General features: G+C 45.7%; 1 long non-coding RNA gene across 1 annotated transcript; it reads right to left on the bottom strand.

Annotated features, from left to right (window-relative positions):
* Positions 1–256: 256 nt before the first annotated feature.
* LOC139701422 (uncharacterized) lies at positions 257–10,740 on the bottom strand. Its single transcript, XR_011704005.1, has 5 exons — positions 10,654–10,740; positions 4,740–4,809; positions 3,685–3,927; positions 1,149–1,199; positions 257–1,036 (listed from the first exon to the last, which is right to left on the bottom strand). It is a non-coding gene; the product is annotated as an uncharacterized lncRNA (long non-coding RNA).
* Between the last annotated feature and the right edge of the window lie 7,794 nt (positions 10,741–18,534).

The following is an 18,534-nucleotide window of genomic DNA, read 5'->3' as shown; positions in this document are numbered from 1 at the left end:
TCTGTTGACTTCTGGACAAACAGGAGCAAAAGAAGGCAGCACCTTTATCTAGAGATCCTTAAATGGAAGAACTTGCAGAAAACTGCGGTTGGCCCTGTCTCCTGACCTACTACAGGTCATAGAGGTGGGCCCAGGCTCACAGGGTGTGACTTGCCATAGGAGGAGAGCAGCCTCTTTGGACCCTGTGAGTCCAGTTCCAGAGGAAATACAACAATGGGGTGCCCTGTGGCTGCACCCCTACTCCAGTGGATGCTGGGGCAGCTTTCAGAACTGTTGGGGCATCTGCCTCCCGGCCAACGTGAAGACTGCTGCTGACACATGCCCAGAGCACCCCTGGAACTGGGATGCACTACACACAGGAGACTCAGGACCCAGAGGAGAGTATGTCCATCCTCCAAGGCCAGAGAGGCTGAAAAAGAAGCAAGACCCCATTGTAGCCAGGAAAAATATGGTACAGTTAAGATTTCACTCACCCACCACTTCAGAGATGTTGGCCGGCTGGCTGGCTTTGGGGCCATGTGATATTTATAAGTGTGCACTGGTGAGTATCAGAAGATGTCCGGAAGTGATCACGAGCCCAGAAGGAGAAAAGGCCCCTTCCTCAAGCCAGCCAGGTTCATGTGCCAAGGACGGTGCTTCTGAAAGGGGAGCAGCTGCTCTCCTGTGTGCTATTTCAGGATGCAAATTTCTGAATACACATTGTTTTAAGAAAGGAGATGGGAGACAGAAACCTGTGCCTTCTATTTTCTGACTCTGACATTCAGAAAATCCATGTTCTTGACTCACTTCACGAAGAGAGATAAGGGAATGACGCTAGCTAGCCGACTGCTGGGGACTGGTCCCTAGAGACCCCTCCCAGCGGTGATCATGATGCATCATTTAGGGAAGAAAAGCTCCCTCCTTACCTTGAGATAATTCCAAGGAAGAGAAAAGCAAACAGTAAGATGGAAAAGCAAGCCTCCCGCATCCGACACTCAAGGCAAAGCAGGAGAAATATGAGGCTTTAAATCATGAGGTTCCTGATGACAAGAGGTCCCTTGAGAAAGAAAGCCAAGAATAAGTGGGCGGTGGTGCATGATAAATGTTTGCGTGAATAGACGGATGAATGAGCCAATGAACCCAGAGGCTCTGAATCGTGGCGGACTCACCTGACCCTTGGTACATCTCTAGTGAAGGAAACTGCAGAATCTATGGAGAACCTTAAAAAGAAGTAGGGTGTTTAGTGTGGTACCTTAGCAGTGGCCTCTGTGCAGGGGCAGCTAGAGCCATGTGAAGACCAACTGTATCACATGGCCCAGGAAAACCTGTGGAAAGGTGATTCCCAGGTGCTGTCTCAAACCCACGGAACAAAGTCCCCGGAGTGGAGCCCAGAAGCTGTTTGTGATCAGCTCCCAGCTGCTTCTCACGTAGGCCAGCCAGACTTGGCCAATCGCCAGATTAGCATTGAAAACTACTGTTCTGGATGACGTCACCAAGACCTTTCCAACCTCAGGATTCTATGATTGTAAAAAGAAGACACGGGGTGAAGAAATCTAGGCTAGAGAGTTCATTCATTGCACATTTATTGAGCACATACTGCACACCAACCCCTGGGAATGTAACAGGGGTTTTATTTATTTATTTATTTATTTTTATGTGGTGCTGAGGATTGAACCCAGTGCCTCACATGTGTGAGGCAAGCACTTTACCACTGAGCTACAACCCCAGCCCAAACAGGGGGTTAAAAAGAAAGCACAGACGAGTTGCTCTGGACCCTGGCTGAGGAGGAACATCTTGATCTCCAGAGAAAACCAATAGAAATTTAACCCACCATTAACAAGACCATCAGAGAGGGTGAGCATTAAAGAAAAAACTTTGTTTTGCATTTCACAGAATAAAAGTAAGTCCTTAGATGTGTAATGTCTTACTTTAATAAAGTTTGTTTTTATACACAGCATTCACCCAGTGAGGTACTTATTGGTTATTATCTTCATTGCCTAAAAGAGAAAACTGAGGCTTAGAAAAGTTACATTACTTCCCCCCAGGGTCGCTTGGCTTATATGTAGGGGCACCAGGAATCCAATCCAGGATTTGAAACCCCTAACGTAGTGCTAGCTTCACTGTTCCCTAGAGATTGTTCCTCTGTGGAGATTAGTTTGCATGTCCCTATGAAATTACTGATGGTTTTCCATACTTTATCTGTGGGGCGATGTCATCTCCCGAGTCAAGGGAAATGTCCACCTGGTCAGAAAAGTAAATCCCAGATGTACAGGGAGAGGACAGCTGGTGAATCAGCTCTGACATTTCCCCAGGTTCATCTTCCTTTGGTGAAATTTCCAAGGTGTGCCCCTTACCGCTGGCCCAGCAGGCCGTCCTGAGAGGAGAGCTTTGAAACACCCTCCAGCTCTAACCTCATTTTAGAGGCCCTTGGTCCTCACCCTGTGTTAGAGGCTGTGGTGGGTACAAGTGTGGGTTGGAAAGAGGTGTATTCTCTTCCGAGTCCCAATATCTCTAAATATCGCCTTCTATGGCCACAGATGTGATTGGATTGCAGATCTTGAGAGAAGCTTGTTAGGCCCAAATGCCATTGCTGTGACACTACGAGAGGGATGCAGAGAAGGAGTCTGTGTGGAGACAGAGAGAAATCCAGAGACACTGGCTTTGATGTTTGAGTGGTGGTAATAAGTCAAGAAATGTTGACAAACAAGGAATGGGGTGTCCCCTGGGGCCCCCAGAGGCACAGCCCTGTCAACACCTTGATTTCAGCCCAGGGACGCAGATTCCAAACTTCTACCTTCAAAATTGGGAGAGAAAAAATTTCTGTTGGGGGCTGGGGTTGTGGCTCAGGGTGGTGCGCTCGCCCAGCATGCGTGAGGCACTGGGGTCGATCCTCAGCACCACGTAAATACGAAAGAAAGATATTGTGTCCACCTATAACTAAAAAATTAAATTTTTTAAAAAAAATTCTGTTGTTTTTGGCACTGAGATGGTGGTTGCTGCAGCAGCCTCGGGGGGTAAGCACAAAGTTCTGGAGAAGTCTTGCTGGAAAAAAGCCCCATTCAGTTGCTTAACCCAACATCCCCCCAACTTTATTTGATCACAGCATTCCCTCCCCCCATCAGGCTTATTAATAGCCAAACCAAACACACATTATACGCAACCCACTTTGGAAAATGCTGCCCGAGGGAAATCTTTTGCTAATTACTAGGGCCACCTCTGTTGGTCTGTGGAGAGAGATGCTTCCATTTAATGTTCTGGCCAAACAAGAGCCAGGGGCCTGGCGGGCCCACCTTGTAGCACAGCTGAGACCAAGGAGAATATTTAAATAGGATTTTCCTGAAGGCTGGGGATTACAGAAGAGGAAGTCAGAAAGGACATAAGGTGCAAAATAACATAAAATTGGATGATCTTGCAGCCAAGGGGCTTGGGGGCAGGGGGTGATGACTTGGGCTTGCTGTAGGGGTGCTACCCTGTCCAGCCCTGGCCTCTGCCATGAGGCCAAACATCTATGGACCTCGACATCGAGGACCACCTCAGGAAAGGAGGCCAGGGCCAGGGCCAGCATCTCCACCCATCAGGCTTATTTTGCAGGAGTCACAGGGAATCACATTAATGGGAAAGGCATAGTTTATGATGGGCCCCACTCCCAGCCTGGCTTCCCGGACACCCACGTGTTGCCGTGACTATTATGGTTATTTTACACACCTCTTTCACATGAGTGGTTGGCCATAAAGATGCACTTGTTTTGCTTTATTGCCATTTGCCTTATGTAGGCCATTAAGACTTCACCGCTCAGGCAAGGAGGTTTAATTTTATTTTTAAATAAGAAGGTTCTATGACTTCAAGACATTCATAAGCTGGGAGAGCAAAGGAGTCGGATCCTGGGCCGTTGAGCGAGGGGGTCACGATGGCATTTCAAAAGTCCTTTCGTGGGTTGGCCTGATAAATCTTAGGGGGAAATAAAAACAGAGAGCAAGAGAGTGGAGGATAACAGCATGATGGAAAGAATGTTTAGAGAAGAAGGAGCCCATGGAGGACACGTGACAGACACACACAGGAAAGTGGCTGCCAGCTCAAGAGTCCAGGCTTCCGAGTCATGACTTCAAGGCAGCCTGCCACGCTCCACACTGAGCTGATTCCTTCTGACAAGGAAGGGAAAGGGGCGGAGGGAGCCGCCTCCCCAGCTCCGCACCCTGGTGATATTGTATGGACGTCCTTTAGGATGAGGAGCGTGGCCGGGGAGCCCTACTGATATCCATATGTGCCCAAGCGGCCTCCCTGTAATCGACTCTAAAAGCAGTCACCAAAGCCTTAGCAAGCGGAGGGTGAGGAGTGCGTGTCTGTTCTTGGGATCTGAGTAGAGTCCTTTTTTTCAAAGAGTGACCTCAGGCTCCTACCAGGCCACTTTCTTCCCTGAAACTGCCACGTTGCTTTATTAATAAGCTGAACAGGTGGATGGGTGGTGATAGCTCTGAAGACGTTTCTATAAAGTAATGGAAGAGGAAACCACCTCTTCCCGCCAGGGCAAAGGATGGCCAGCTCTCCCCAGGCAGCATTAAAGAAAGGAGGAGAGTGCATTCTTGGGCTTGGCAGGGTGGAAATACCACTCTGGGGCTGAACCGCACGCTACCCCCTCCCCTCTGGCTGAGCCTCGCAGCTTTGGGGATGTTCCTTGGGACTGAGACAGCTGGAAGCAGGTGGACCCGCGCAGATAAAAGAGCCCACCCCGCTTTGGAAGCATGAACACAATCCCCACTAACCTTTATAGGAGGCATTTATTCTCTTCCAGCCATTGTCTCTGCCTCTCCGAAGCCCTGGATGGAGCCAGCACTGTAAATACCAAAGTGCCGATTAAAAACGGAGGCCTGCAGCCCAGCTGTGCCCAAGTCCACAGGTCTGCAGTGGGACCGCAATGGAGGGGAAAGAACCGAACTCTAATGGACCCCCTTGGGGATCACCTGCCTCCACACACAGCTCCCTGCAATCATCACTGACCCAAAATGGGACCATCTGACGGGGAATGAGCTGTTCAGTCCACAGACAGAGCCAGCGCCATATGGAACCGGCATTCCAATTGCACACGGCAATACATAAAAACAATTCAGGATGCTAACTCTATTTCCCTGGCAATCGAGTTTAACTAGCACGGGGCTTGCTATAATCAGATTCTGCTGCTGTATTTATTAAATATAAGTTGCTAAACATATGGCCCAAGAGTTGGGTAATAGGACGCGGAGTCTGGCTTAGCAGGGGCATCATTTTTCAGTTCTGCCCTCAGGTATTTGAGGCCAGCAGCCATCATCAGCCTATCACGGTTCAGAGCCTGTGAAGAATGGCTCTTCTCAGTCACAGCCATGGCTTCTCCTAATGGTATCTAGTTGGTTAGAAATGACAGCCACAGAGGTCACGATCATAGTTCCAATGCAGTGCCATATAGCTCTGACTCCTCTTTAGTCAGCCAACAATTTAGTGAGTACCTATTATGTACTGCATCCAGAGCTAGGACTTAAAGAAACTCAACTGAGCAAATTATGGGCATTATACCAGCCTATTCAGTCTAAGGTGAAAAAAGGCTAGGAAAATATAAATTTAGTTCCGGGGTGGTTTGTACTGTAAAAGAAACTGGCACGGTTTAAAATATCTAAACCTTACACAAAACACAGAGATTTGTTTATTTCACAAGGGCAGAGATTGAAGTCAGGGATTTAGACTGTCCAAGGCTAGAATAGCAACCATAGAAAAACCCTCTGTTCCCCTGAGCCTCGTGGCCCATCCACAGTGTGAGGTGCTATCACACAATGAGAGCCTGCTGGCAGATCAGGGCAGACCCTCCCACGACTCGGAGCTCACCCCATGACTGATGACCCTGCTACAGCACTTTCTCTTTATTAATTATCTGAACGGTGGTCCTCATTATTTATGGTCCACTGTGCAGAACTCAGGCTCACTAGAAATGCATTGGAAAGTGTAATTGTAAAGAGTGGCAGATTAAACACACCTGCGTATCTTTGCACCTCCTGAAGCTCTAGGAAGATGATGATAAGGGAATTTTTAAGAAGGCTGCATACATTCATAAGACTGAAGAAAAACAGAAGGAGAAAATAGCCACAGAATTTGAGAGCTAGAAACAGATGAACAAGTGGTAATGAACTTCACATGCTGGAACCAGAGTCTAGAGAGGGAAAGGTCCAGAAGCAAGCAGGTCTTCACCCCAGAGGCCCAGAAAAGCCTATGAAATGTGAGCCCAAAATAGTCCTGAGAGGAATCGTGCAGGCAGAGATGACAATGGGAATGTTTGCTAAATGTCTGATTAGAAGAAAATAGGTCCCTGGGTCTTCTCTACTATTCTGCAAGTCTAGGTGACTGTCAGCCCCAGCCCTGGTGGAGGACTAGATGTGGCATCTCTAAAGAGGGACTTCAGGCTCAGGGACGGGAAGCTCAGCAACATGGGCTGAACTCAGCCCATGGACCTTGGCCTGGACCCTGCTCAGTTCTAAGCACACTCTGGGGCTACCAGGCATGTACCATGAGGTAAGAGATGAAGTTGCCCAATTCTGAGGGTGCTATATCAAAGTGCCCGGCAGATTACCTACAGCAACGCCTGCCAGAAAGCCAGGTGCAAACACTCGCCACATCCAATCAGCACGTCGTGCGATGTTTCAGGAAAGCCTTTAGCATATAAGAGCAACCAACAACTAACTGCAAACAGGAATGAAAGCACAAACAGAGGCAAAACAGGAAGGAGGAAAATATTTCAGAGAGAGAGAGAGAGAGAGAGAGAGAGAAATAGGAGAGAATATACAAAATTAAAAAAAAAATTATACTCCTCTATAAAAAAATCTAGAGGATCAACCTTCAGCAGGTTGGTCCCTGAAAGGTAGATGTTTTAGCAAAAGGAAATGAGAATATAGAGGAAATGAAAATATCAGAAAATTAATTAAAGAAAATGTCCCCAAAACTGAAAGGTCCAACTGAAAGGTCCAAGTAGCACTCGGTACTTGTCCAGTATTATGAATGAACAAGAATTTAGGAACACATTATGACACCTCAGGCTGCTAGGGAACTGAGAACAGCATAATGCTTTCCAAAGACAAAAAAAAAAAATGGGTTAAAAATAAAAGAGTGGCATTCAAACCATCTTCCTTTCTCAATATCACATGGGAAATCAGGAGGCAACAGGAGACATCTTCAAGCTTTGGAGGGAAAACAATTCCTATGCTCCATCATGGAGAATATGAAGGGTTTTCTCAGATACAAAATCATCTAAAATGTATCTTCAACCCAGGTACCTTTCGGGAAAGGCACTGGAAGATACGAGAAGAAATCAATAAGGAAGGAGAGTTGGGATCCAGAAAATCAGGGACCCAACGTAGAGATGAGTATAAGGGACCTGAGGACAACAGCAAAGGACCATCCCCGGAGGGCCGCTGGGGAGCTGACCTGGGCAGCAGCCAGAAATGGCCACCCAGGGCGACACTCCAGGGTGCTGTGGCCAAGAAAAATGGAGAAACCAACAGACTACCTGATGTGCTGAGAACATAAAGCTCTAGATGAATTAGAGGTAGTTGGGAGTGTAACTGAGTGAAAAGAAAATTTAGGCAAATTATTAACTAACTTCAGGGGGAAAATTATACAAGAAAAAAAATCACATTCATCCCTATGACTCAGCAATGTGAGCATGTGATTTCCACTCTCAAAATAACGTGACCGATGCATAGTAACCTAATTAGAAATCGTGATATAACCATAGCCAGAAAATGAAGAGAGAATAGAAGCATATGTATGCACACTTGTTTTTGCATGTGTATGTGTACGTGTGTGTGTGTGTGTTTGTGTGTCTGTGTGTCTGTGTGTGAGACAGAGAGAGAGAAAGGTTGTGGATACATGCATTGGGGGCCAAATGAGAATATTTTAAAACAGGAAAATCAATAGATCATGCCTAAAATTGAAAAATCTAGCAGTGTAAGCATGTTATTTAAAATTATTGAGACAACTACCAAAGGAACCATTAAAATAATTGAAAGCAATTGCTTCTGGTTTCTAGGGTTGGGGCAGGACACTGAGGATCACAGAACAGTTTGAATTTTTTGAACTACATGCACCTTGTAGAAAATTAAACTATTACAAAAGAGAGAGAGAGAACTCTGATTGTCTTCCTGAAGGCAGTAGCCAATGCACACTACAGGGTTATTTTTCACTGAGCCAATCCAGTTCCTTGAGAGGGGCAGCTGCTCCCCACCAGTTACTGGAGAAGGGCACCCAGCTTGCCAGGCTCAAATTCCGTCTGCCCTGGGCTGCAGCTTGTCTGGCCTAGGTGATTGCCTAGGATCGCCTAGGGTTTTGCCAGCCATGAATGCTAAGAAACCCACTCTAGCAGATCCTAAGGGAGGCACAGGATGTGCTGAGTAAGCAGGATTCAGCGTGAAGCACAGCCTGCTCTCCCAAGGATGAAGGGCTGTGCTCACTCCGTGCTTTCCCTCTGCACATTGTTTCCCCGGCAACAGTTCGTTTAGGGAAGGAGGGCAGAGGTTTCCAGAGAAATGGGGAAGGAGTCACTTTTCTTACTGGTTTCAATTCAACCCTGTCAAATGGCTTTATTTCTTAACCTTATAAATCAGTAAGTCAAACTGTAAAAGTTGAATTGTGTAGCCGGGCGCGATGGGGCACGCCTGAAATCCCAGCAGCTCAGGAGGCTGAGGCGGGAGGATTGCAAGTTCAAAGCCAGCCACAGCAATTTAGCGAGGTCCTGAGCTGCTTATTGAGACCCTATCTTAAAACAAAAATATAAACAATGGGCTAGGGATGTGGTTCAGAGGTTAAAAAAAATTGTGTAACAAAACCAGATGCCAGGGATAGATACAAAAGCAGCCAGTGAGACTCACACAAACACAGGGAGTTTGCAAGGCCCAGGCGCATACTTGCATACAAGTACCCTCAATAGATCCCAGGAGGTCAAGGACCTGGGAACCACACCATGTCCCGAATGAATGGCATTCCCCTTGCAAATCCAACTTCACTGTAATTATGATCAAAACCAAAACAGAGCTCCACTTCCCACATCTCTGTCACCATCCCTGATGGGTTAACACTGTTTGTTGTTCCCCGGCAAAAGAGGAAACTGGGTGAGGATGGGGTGGGGGGCGGATTTCTCCCATCACAGCCGCAGACCCTTCCCTTCCATTTCTGGATGCTATGTTTTCCTTTCCACGATCTCTGGCACTCAAACACAGACAGACACCAGCCTGAGTAGCCGCTGTGGAGGAAGCCCTTCTCTGGCTTAAGGTTCCCAATGAAGGGACACTGATTCATGTACACTTCCTGGGGGAGAGGAATGACCTTGGCTGGCGGTGTGGGTCCTGTCGGGAGAAGCAATTGAGTGTAAGCGGATCAGCACCTTCTTGGCTCTGGTTGGGGCGGCACCTGCTCAGTGGGAGGTTCCTTCTCTGCTTCTTCTTGGGGTAAATTTCAGACCTAGTTTCACCTGGGGAGACCACCGTCTCCTAATTAGGTGAGCAAGTTTAATTATGAGGTCCACTAGCAAGCCCATGTTCCAGGGACCTGCCTTCTAATCCAGTCCCCACCCGGCAGTCAGGTTGCCATTTTGGCCTCCAGCTGCCTGTTGTCCCCTCATCCCTCTGCAGTGTCACTCACAGGTCCCCACCAGACTGTTGTTAGTTTCTGGAACATGACAAACTGCTTTCTCCTCTGGAGCCACTATGGCTGCTGCCCCCCTGGGCCTTCGCTGATTTGATCCCCAGCCTCACAACTCTGTACGGCTGGTTCCTCACCTTTCAGCCCCAACTCAGGACCTCCTCAGAGCAGCCTCCCCAGACCTCTCCATCTAGGGTGGGCTCATCTCCACTGGCTTTCCCAGTGACAGCTCCCTTTGTGGTATCTTTATGGCACTGATCACAATAAATATATTTTTATTGATTTTTTGCTTTCTGGTGCTTTAGTGTGTAGGTTTCCCTCTACAACAAAAGCTACTGGGGTGCAAAGACTCTATCTTGTTCTTTATTGTGTCTCCAGCACCTACCGTAACATCTTGCACAATGAATGTCTTCTGAATCAATCGATGAAGTTAATATTTTCTACAAAAGGTGCTTACCTTAGATTTTAAGCACGGGATAGCTTTGTAACTAATACTGGTGAGTAGTTTGGTAAGTAACATTCCTTCAAGAGCTCCTGTTCCTGTGTGCTCGCTACTAGTGGCTCTGGTCTACAGCGTGCTCACAGCACAGGGCTTCCCTTACCAGCCACGCAGAGGCTCACGCTGCCTAATCTACAACCTCCCCTCACATCACCCCTGAGATCTGGATCCTCTTGGCAGACTCTATTAGAATCCAGCCACCATTTAGTTACATCTTGCTGTTTTATTTCATTCACATCTATCTTTTGGGGTGTCTCACTTCCCTCCTTTCTTCCCATTTCCTATCTACATTCAGTTTTGATTTTGTGACCGTCTCTCTCTCTCTCTCTCTCTCCCCCCCCCCAAGGGAATCTATACCAAGTCCTCTCTACCCCTCCTCCAATCTAGAGATCATTTTTTTTTTCTTGGTACTTCTTTCAGAGCTTCACAGCACTTTGCACTTAAAAATTAATACCTGTATACCTTTACAGATTTTAAAAAGTCATGAAGACACTACATTTATATTTCATTAAAATAACCCTCACCTACAGTCGAGGTGGCCTCTCTGGAATCTCTATCCACAGCTGCAGGAAGCTTCTATGCCACCTCTCCAAGGCTGGGGGAAACTCCACAGCTGGAAAGTAGCACGGAGGTCAGAGGACTCCCTCTGGAGCCAGAAGTCTTGATGATCTTCTGCCTTAGATGTCCCAGATAGGACAAGGACAAAGAGCAAAGCAAATCACAGCAGATTTTATTCTCATGAGATTTTAAGTTTGACACCACTAAACTTGACCTCTGTGGCTCCTAGGTAGTTCAAAATCCTTCTCAGGCTTTTCTGAAGCTAATGTGAGCTGTCCAGTTGACAGGTTTCACCCATCATGACGCATGCACCCTTTACAGCCAGGCACGCAGAGTGACTTTTTTTTTTTTTAAATGACTTTTTTAGTTGTAGACAGATGCAATACCTTTATTTATTTATTTTTATGTGGTGCTGAGGATAGAACCCAGGGTCTCACACGTGCCAGACAAATGCTCTACCACTGAGTGACAACCCCAGCCCACTTTTCAGTCAACAATGGACTCCATACACAATCGATGGCAGTCCCATGAGATTGTAATGGAGCTGAAACACTCTACGGCCTAGTGGCAACACAGCCACCCTGACATGGCAGCAGGACGCTCTACTCGTGTGACTGTGTGAGGCTGGTGTGAAAAAGTCCTCTGCGCTGCCAGCTGTACAAAATTTTATCACACACGATCCCACATACTACGTAATGACGCTTACAATGACAATAAATGACTCCGTTACTGGTTAATGTATTTACTACACTGTGTGTTTTTCAACATTATTCTAGAGTGTACTCTCTGTTCTTATAAAAAATTAATGGGCTGGGGATGTGGCTCAAGCGGTAGCGTGCTCGCCTGGCATGCGTGCGGCCCGGGTTCGATCCTCAGCACCACATACAAACAAAGATGTTGTGTCTGCCGAAAACTAAAAAAAAATATTTAAAAAATTCTCCCTCTCTCTTTTTACTACGCAAATATGAGATGTTGTGATGAGGACACATCACACAGTAAAATCTTTAAGGAGTAATCTCAAATCACATATATGATAAGGTGACTGTGCCTGGGAAGACAGAAGGATGAGAGACACATTTTATTTATTTAGTTAGTTAGTTAGTTATTAATTTATTTATTATTTTTTTACATTGTGAAGTTACACTGGTCTGCTCTACTTTCATGTGAAATGCTCATAAAAAGTAAAATCTGCCATCTAGTTCTTGGGAAAAAAATGGAAATACCACACCAATTTGATATGTATCATGAGAAAAAAAAAAATTAATGGTAACCAGCCTGCCCTGTCCCACCAGCAGCAGCCTCATGAATCACATGTTGAGGTCACGTTGAATGACTGACCTACACCATCGAGGCTTATGAAACTATGTCCCGTGAGGGTCACATAATGACAAAATCGTTAGGGGTGAGTTTCTTAGTACATACCCCCTCGTTAAGAAACATATGCCTGTATATATGAATGAGCATGTGAGTATATATATATATGAAGATTATTTAAGGCAGAGATGTAAATGGCCATTGAAAATAGAAAATTAGACATTCAATGCAAATAGTGTTTCAAATTAGTACTTCTTTGTGGTGTTTTCTTGGCTCGTTCCTTCCTAAGAAGATTTGTCTAGGGACAGATATGCCCATAAAGACTCTCCTGGACATCAGGACATTCTTGTTCTTATCCTCAACTACTGTGGATGGACCTGGACAGCACAGAGGCTTTAAAGTGGGAGCTGGTTTGGAAAATTCTGACTTGATACATAAATGGGCATATAGGGCATATCTAGTGATGCCCAGGGAGTCTGGGAGGGTCTTAAACTGCTAGTTGAGTTCATGTCCTCCCTGGAGAAAGCACATGGCAAGACAAATATATTCTATTCTTTCCCTATTTTGCCTTAATTTTAATGTCTTAATCCTGGTATCTAATAAATTGAGCTTAGTTCTATTATATCCAATATTTACAAAGGCAATTTATTGTCTTATGTATTATTATATGAATAACATATGGAGATACCCATAAAGGGGTGTGTATGTGTGTGTGTGTGTATGCATACACACACACACATGAAAGATATATTGGGAAATTATCCTACATAAAATGCCTGTACCCAGGAAAATGTCCCTAACGTGACAATTTGGCCTGACGGAAATACTTCAAGTGTCCCATTTATTAAAATCCATTAAGTCTCCTGGTTATAAATCTTGTTAGGAAATACACTGTGGTGAAAGTTACAGGTTTATGGAAACAATTCTTAAAAGGAGAAAGTGTGGCTGATGATTTGCTTACGCAAAGCTGTTGCTAGAGGCAACCTGAGTCACTGATGGCACATGAAGTATTGGTCAGAAAGAGAAAAAATGGAAGGAGTCCTCAAGGAGGAAAAGACATGGACGTACATGCAAGGGAATGGTCTCGAGGCTCTGGTACATGATTTTCTCTTTCCTTGCCACCCTATCCTGTAGGGGAGAAGAGATTTCAGGAAGAGTAGAGCTGAGCCCCAGAGATTGAAAAGACAAATAAAATCTGTCCCTCTGATTCAAAAGGAAATTGGGTTTCTAGTAATAAACAGCTACATGCCAAATCAAGACAGGCTTCGTCCTTCCTCAACCACTCTGCTTCATGAAATTTCCAAGGAGGGACAATCTAACTACCCCTGGTGTTTAAAGTAGAACTTGGTGAGCTACATACTCGGGTCTTTCTCAGAGCAGTCCAGGCCTCTTTAACTGAAATCCTGTGGAAGAAAAGACTTCACAAGAAATATCATCCTCAAAAGAGGTAGAGAGGATTTCTCAGCACTCTGGCCCCATGAGTCCCCTTGACTTTGGGGCATTTGAGTTCATCTGTCCTTCACTGTGATATGGGGCTGGGGTAGGAGGGGCAGAGAGGGCACGAGGCTGCTCCTGGGCCTAGCACCACAGCTCAACTGGGATGAGGGCAAAGAAGTCCCTGTGCCTCTGGAATCAGGGGAAAGCCCCCCATGGGGCCAAAAGCCTCCATATCTATGTGCCAGCAGAGTGGAGCCTCACCCAGATGATGAAGAGTTCATAACAAAGGAAGGAGGTAATTTTAATCAAGGAATGAGGATACGATGAGAATTAGATTACCATAATTTGTGAGAAATGTTCTATAAGAGCTTGTTTTTTTCTGATTAGGTGCATCATCAATAAATTAGAAGTTGATAGCATAAGGTTTCTATATAAAAGTGGCAATAATAAATATGTTTATTTTCAACTAAGGAAAATTTTCTAGAATATAAGTAGCTTTGCCTTGCAATGTTCCTGGCACATGGGAGATCTACTAAATATAAGCTGCATTAATGTCGACCCTAGTTTTAACATCCTGGTCATCTGTTACACTGCCTCCTAGTGGTCGCATCCATAATTGTAAGCAAAGTAAATATATTGGGAAGGGGGCTTTGTGTTTGATTGTGGGTGTTTTACCAAGGAATGTATTAATAATGGATTGTATAAATGTGTTTATAGTTATTCTAGATGATTCAAGGAGAACCCATTTTAGAAGTCCTATATTCTACACTTAGAATTTATCTTTGACTTTATACAACATTCTCTCAGATTTAGAACTCCAGTGTTTAAAATGTCCCTTGACTCTGAAGTTCCAAGAGAGCTAATGACTTAACAGTCAAAACTTTTCAAAAAGAAATTAGAAAATATTAAGAAAATATTCAGTCTCCAGAGTCAGCACAGATCCAGTGGGCTTTCAGAACCACCCTCCCATCGGCAACCATGGACTCTGTTTCTAACTAAGAGGAGAATGTAGGGGGCTGACACGGGCTTTCTATTTTTCACTTTAATGAATGCTATTTTCGTTTGCTTTAGAGAGCAGCCCCTAAGAAGACTAGTGACAAGATGAAGTTCACTGGTTTGCTTTTTCCCTGACAGGTTCAAAAGTGCCATGCAGGTGGCAAATTAGACTTGGCTTCCCATTAATTGGTAGGAAGAAACTTCCTCTCCTGCTGTTCATATTGTCATTGGCTCATTCAGCACACATTGAGGTTCCGTGGAGTTATCATTATTATATTTATCTTTGCTGCTGCTGGTGCCGTGGTGGGAAGTGTATCTGAGAAAATGCTGAAGGTCTGATATCAATTAGAAGACTCTCTAAATATGTGTCTTAAAATAGCTAGAAACTTGAGATAACTCTTGAGGTGGTGAAGAGCACATCAGTTGATAAAAATCTGGTTAGGGTAATTCTGGATCTGGATAAGAAATGTATGAGATTTTCTTTAAAGAATGTGAAAAAGTAATTCAAATAACAGTCACAATGATAATGATCCAGATGTGTTATCACATATCAAATTCTTACAGTGTAAAGGTGCCATGCATAGTTCTACATATACTCTGTCACTTAGTCCATAGGGTGACCCTAAGGGGTGATTATTCTTTGAGCCATGAACAGGAAAAGGATTGGCCCAGTTCCGTACAGCTTATAATGGCAAAGCCATGATTCAACCTGCGTTTATCATTGGAAGACCTACAGCAAAGCATCCACCAGAGTGTAGATGGATCCTTCCTAGGCCATTTCAGTGAACAGAAACAAAGACTACCGTGGTGAGCCCAGACAGGGTTTAAACCTAAGGAGGACCACTAAGGGAAGAGGAGGAGAACATGTCTTTCTGAAGCCTGGTGGTCTTTCCAAGGGAGTCAGGGAAGAGTTTTTTTTGACAGACCAACCCTAGATGTGACCATGCAAGTGAAACCGAAGGACATCCAGAGCCTTCAGTGCTGAGACGGGCTTGTGATGGCCCTGTTGTAGCTAAACAATATTACCCCCAGTTCCCTTTTTGGTGCATCCCTGGTTAGGATGGACTACAAGAGAGATTATTCCTAGTGCATTGGAGTGTCCCACAGGAGATGGCAGCCACTTTATAATGTACACATACCTTCTCTCAGCTATTCAATCAAACACAAGTCTGGGTGCCACCGCAAAGGGATTTTTCAGATGGAATTCAAGTCCCAAATTGGTTGATTTTGATTTCATCAAAAGTAAGATTTTCCTGGATGGACCTGATTTAATCAAGTGAAAGCCTTTCAAAGAGGGACTAAGCTCTCCTTGGACAATAACAATTCCAAGCAACAGAGAAGAAAGAAAAAAAATAGATAATATTTCTACAATCTGGAACCTCTACTGTCCCCTCATGGTTGAGGATCTGCTGCTGAGCCTCACCTCCACAGAGCAGCAGACAGAAGAGCCTTTGTTCACCTTCCCTCTGGATCCTTCCTTCAAGGCTTTCTAAAAGTCACTTATATAAGGAGTTGTCTCTCCAGATTGGAGGGGCACTGGCTGGCACAGCATTCCAGGTGAAAACGGATTCGGGAAAAATTAACATGTCCGACTGGAAGGCAGAAGGAGTTCTTGTATTAGTCCACTTGGGCTGCCCAGAAAACACCGCAGATTGGGGGTGTAAACAATGGAAACTGATGTTCTCACAGTTCTGGAGGTTGGAGTTCAAGGCTGAGGTGCCTGCATGATTGGCTTCTGGTGGGGCCCCTCTTTTGGCTTGCACATAGCTGCCTCCTTGGGTCTTCATATGGCTTTTGTCTGTGTGTGAGTGGAGACAGAAAGCTCAGGTGTCTCATTCTTCCTATTGGATGAGGTCCCATGTTATGACCTCATTTAACTTTAATTGCCTTGTTAAAGGCCCTGTGTCCAGATAAGGTCATGTTGGAGGTCAGAGCATCACCCTCTGGATTTGGGGGTACATAATTCAATCTCTAACACATTTGTTAAGTAAGGAAAAAAAAAGAAGAAAAATGTAACCAAAATTAGCCTGCCTGCAGAATGCACCATTTCTGCAGAGGGCTGGTGAGTTCTATTTGATATGTCCTTGCTATCAAGTAATATCCTGCTGTCCAGGTCACCACCGAACACCTCGGAGCGTTCCCCCAGCCCTCCTCCTGCCGTCTGCTTCTCACCACACGTGTGGAAGTCTTTGTGGGTCTTCACCAGAGGACTGTCCATCCTGGTCCTTGCACTGTTTATAAAGAAGAGTTTGTTGATAGATTTTACTGAAGAATTGTAAGACTCCTGTGCTTCTACTGTGTTCCCCTAGAGAACACCCACACTTAGAATCAATCCTTTATTCCTCTGCTGTCCCAAGCACTTCCATCCCTAACCTCAGGCTAGGATTATTTAATATAATATCAACTTGTCCCATTTTACCAGCTCAACCCGATATCTCAGACATCACAGAGCGAGTGACCTCCCTTGAAAGAATTCAAATGAAACCTATTTTTCTCCAAAATGATGCTTCCCAGGGAAGGTGGACTGATTCAGAAGAGCACAGAGGGGAGCAAGAGTCAAGCGTAGAGTCACCAAAAACAAGCAGGTATTATTTCCCAAAGACCAGGCTGGTTTTGTCAAGAAAGGAGAAATGCAGCAAATTGTGTGTCACTGTCGCCACCGCTCTTAGTCAGCAAAGAGGGTCAGAAGCCATCTTGACACCCTGTTGGGACAGTTGGGCTCACGGAACACAGGGCAGCTCCCCTGAAGGAACTCCCTCGGCTGCTCATAAACATGGCTCATTTCACACACCATCAAATTAATAATGGGAGGTGGCTTTGCCATAGCACAGGGGCCTCCCATCCATCAGCTGGCTGTGGGGACACAAGCCTTGTGCCCTTCCCTCGTCTCATTACACAAGCACCTCTGTCTGGGACTCACTGGGAATGGTCCCCTGTGGGACTCTTCTATGTGGTGCCTGGAAAATGTTTCAGCTGTTCAGTTTGGGGAGGTGACACCGTGAACGGAGAGTTCAGGGTGACGCCTGCCAACATTTGTGTTTAGTGAGGAAGATGACACCTAAGTGCCACCGTTCCCTTTGTGAGTCAGGAGAGGACAGCACTAGCACCATGCTACTGGTGACCTTTGGCAAGAATCATTGCCTCTCAGGAATCCAGCTTCCTCCTTTGTGTGGTGGTGGCATTTAACCAGATGCCTTTGAGGCTCGTTCTGGCTCATTGGTGACCACCATCCCAGTGGTGACTTGACGTGTGTCTCAAGGTCAATTCCTAGCAAGGCCCTCTAACTCTTTTGTATGTTCAATCTTATTTATTCCTCACAACAAATCCATGGAAGTACCATCATCATCATCAACCTTGTCTTTCCAAGGGAAAAATAAAACTGAGGCACAATGAAATTAAATAGCTTGCCCCAAGTCTCATGCATGTAAGAGGCAGCGCTAGGACTTCACGTTGCCAACTTGCTTCCGGCGCCTACTTCCAGCACCACGGCCAGTATTCAACTGTGGCTTTGTAAAATGTTGGTGGCAGATTCATCATCAGCCATTTATGTCTGTGTTCATGTTTCTTATGACCCACATGGAACCACTGGCCCAGAGTTAGCCCAAAGGCAGGGAGGGAAAGGGCAGAGCTAATGGCTTCCCCAGGATCGAGCCCTTGCCCTTGGCATTACATGTGGGCATTTTCATCTCTTGAAAATGCTTCACTTCCCAAGTTCTGGGCAGGTATTTACTCGGGCGGTGTCTAGATGGCCAGCTGTAACTTCACCAGCCCCATCCAGCCATTGCCTACGCCTGGGCGAGTGGCATCTCGCACATCACCTTGGGGGCTTGAAGGGGAAACCCAAATTGGCAAGGTAGCCCTCCACTCAGCACAAGAGGCAGCTCAGGTTTCTACTGCACTCAGCACATCCCCCCACCGCACAGTCTCCCTCTGTCTCGGCCAACCCCACCCCAGCCTTCCAGAACAGCCCTGGGGCAGCCTTCTCCTCGGAACCATGCAGTCTTGTGAGAGTTCAGTGGCCTCGTGGAACGTGGTCCTGCTGCTTTGTGAGTCTCGTGTACAGTGAGGTCCCTTTTGTACCAACAGATAACCTTGAAGAA

The sequence above is a fragment of the Marmota flaviventris genome, chromosome 12, assembly GCF_047511675.1.
Source record: "Marmota flaviventris isolate mMarFla1 chromosome 12, mMarFla1.hap1, whole genome shotgun sequence".
NCBI lineage: Eukaryota > Metazoa > Chordata > Mammalia > Rodentia > Sciuridae > Marmota > Marmota flaviventris.
Note: the sequence above shows the minus strand (reverse complement) of the source record. Positions and strands in the feature narration are given on the sequence as shown.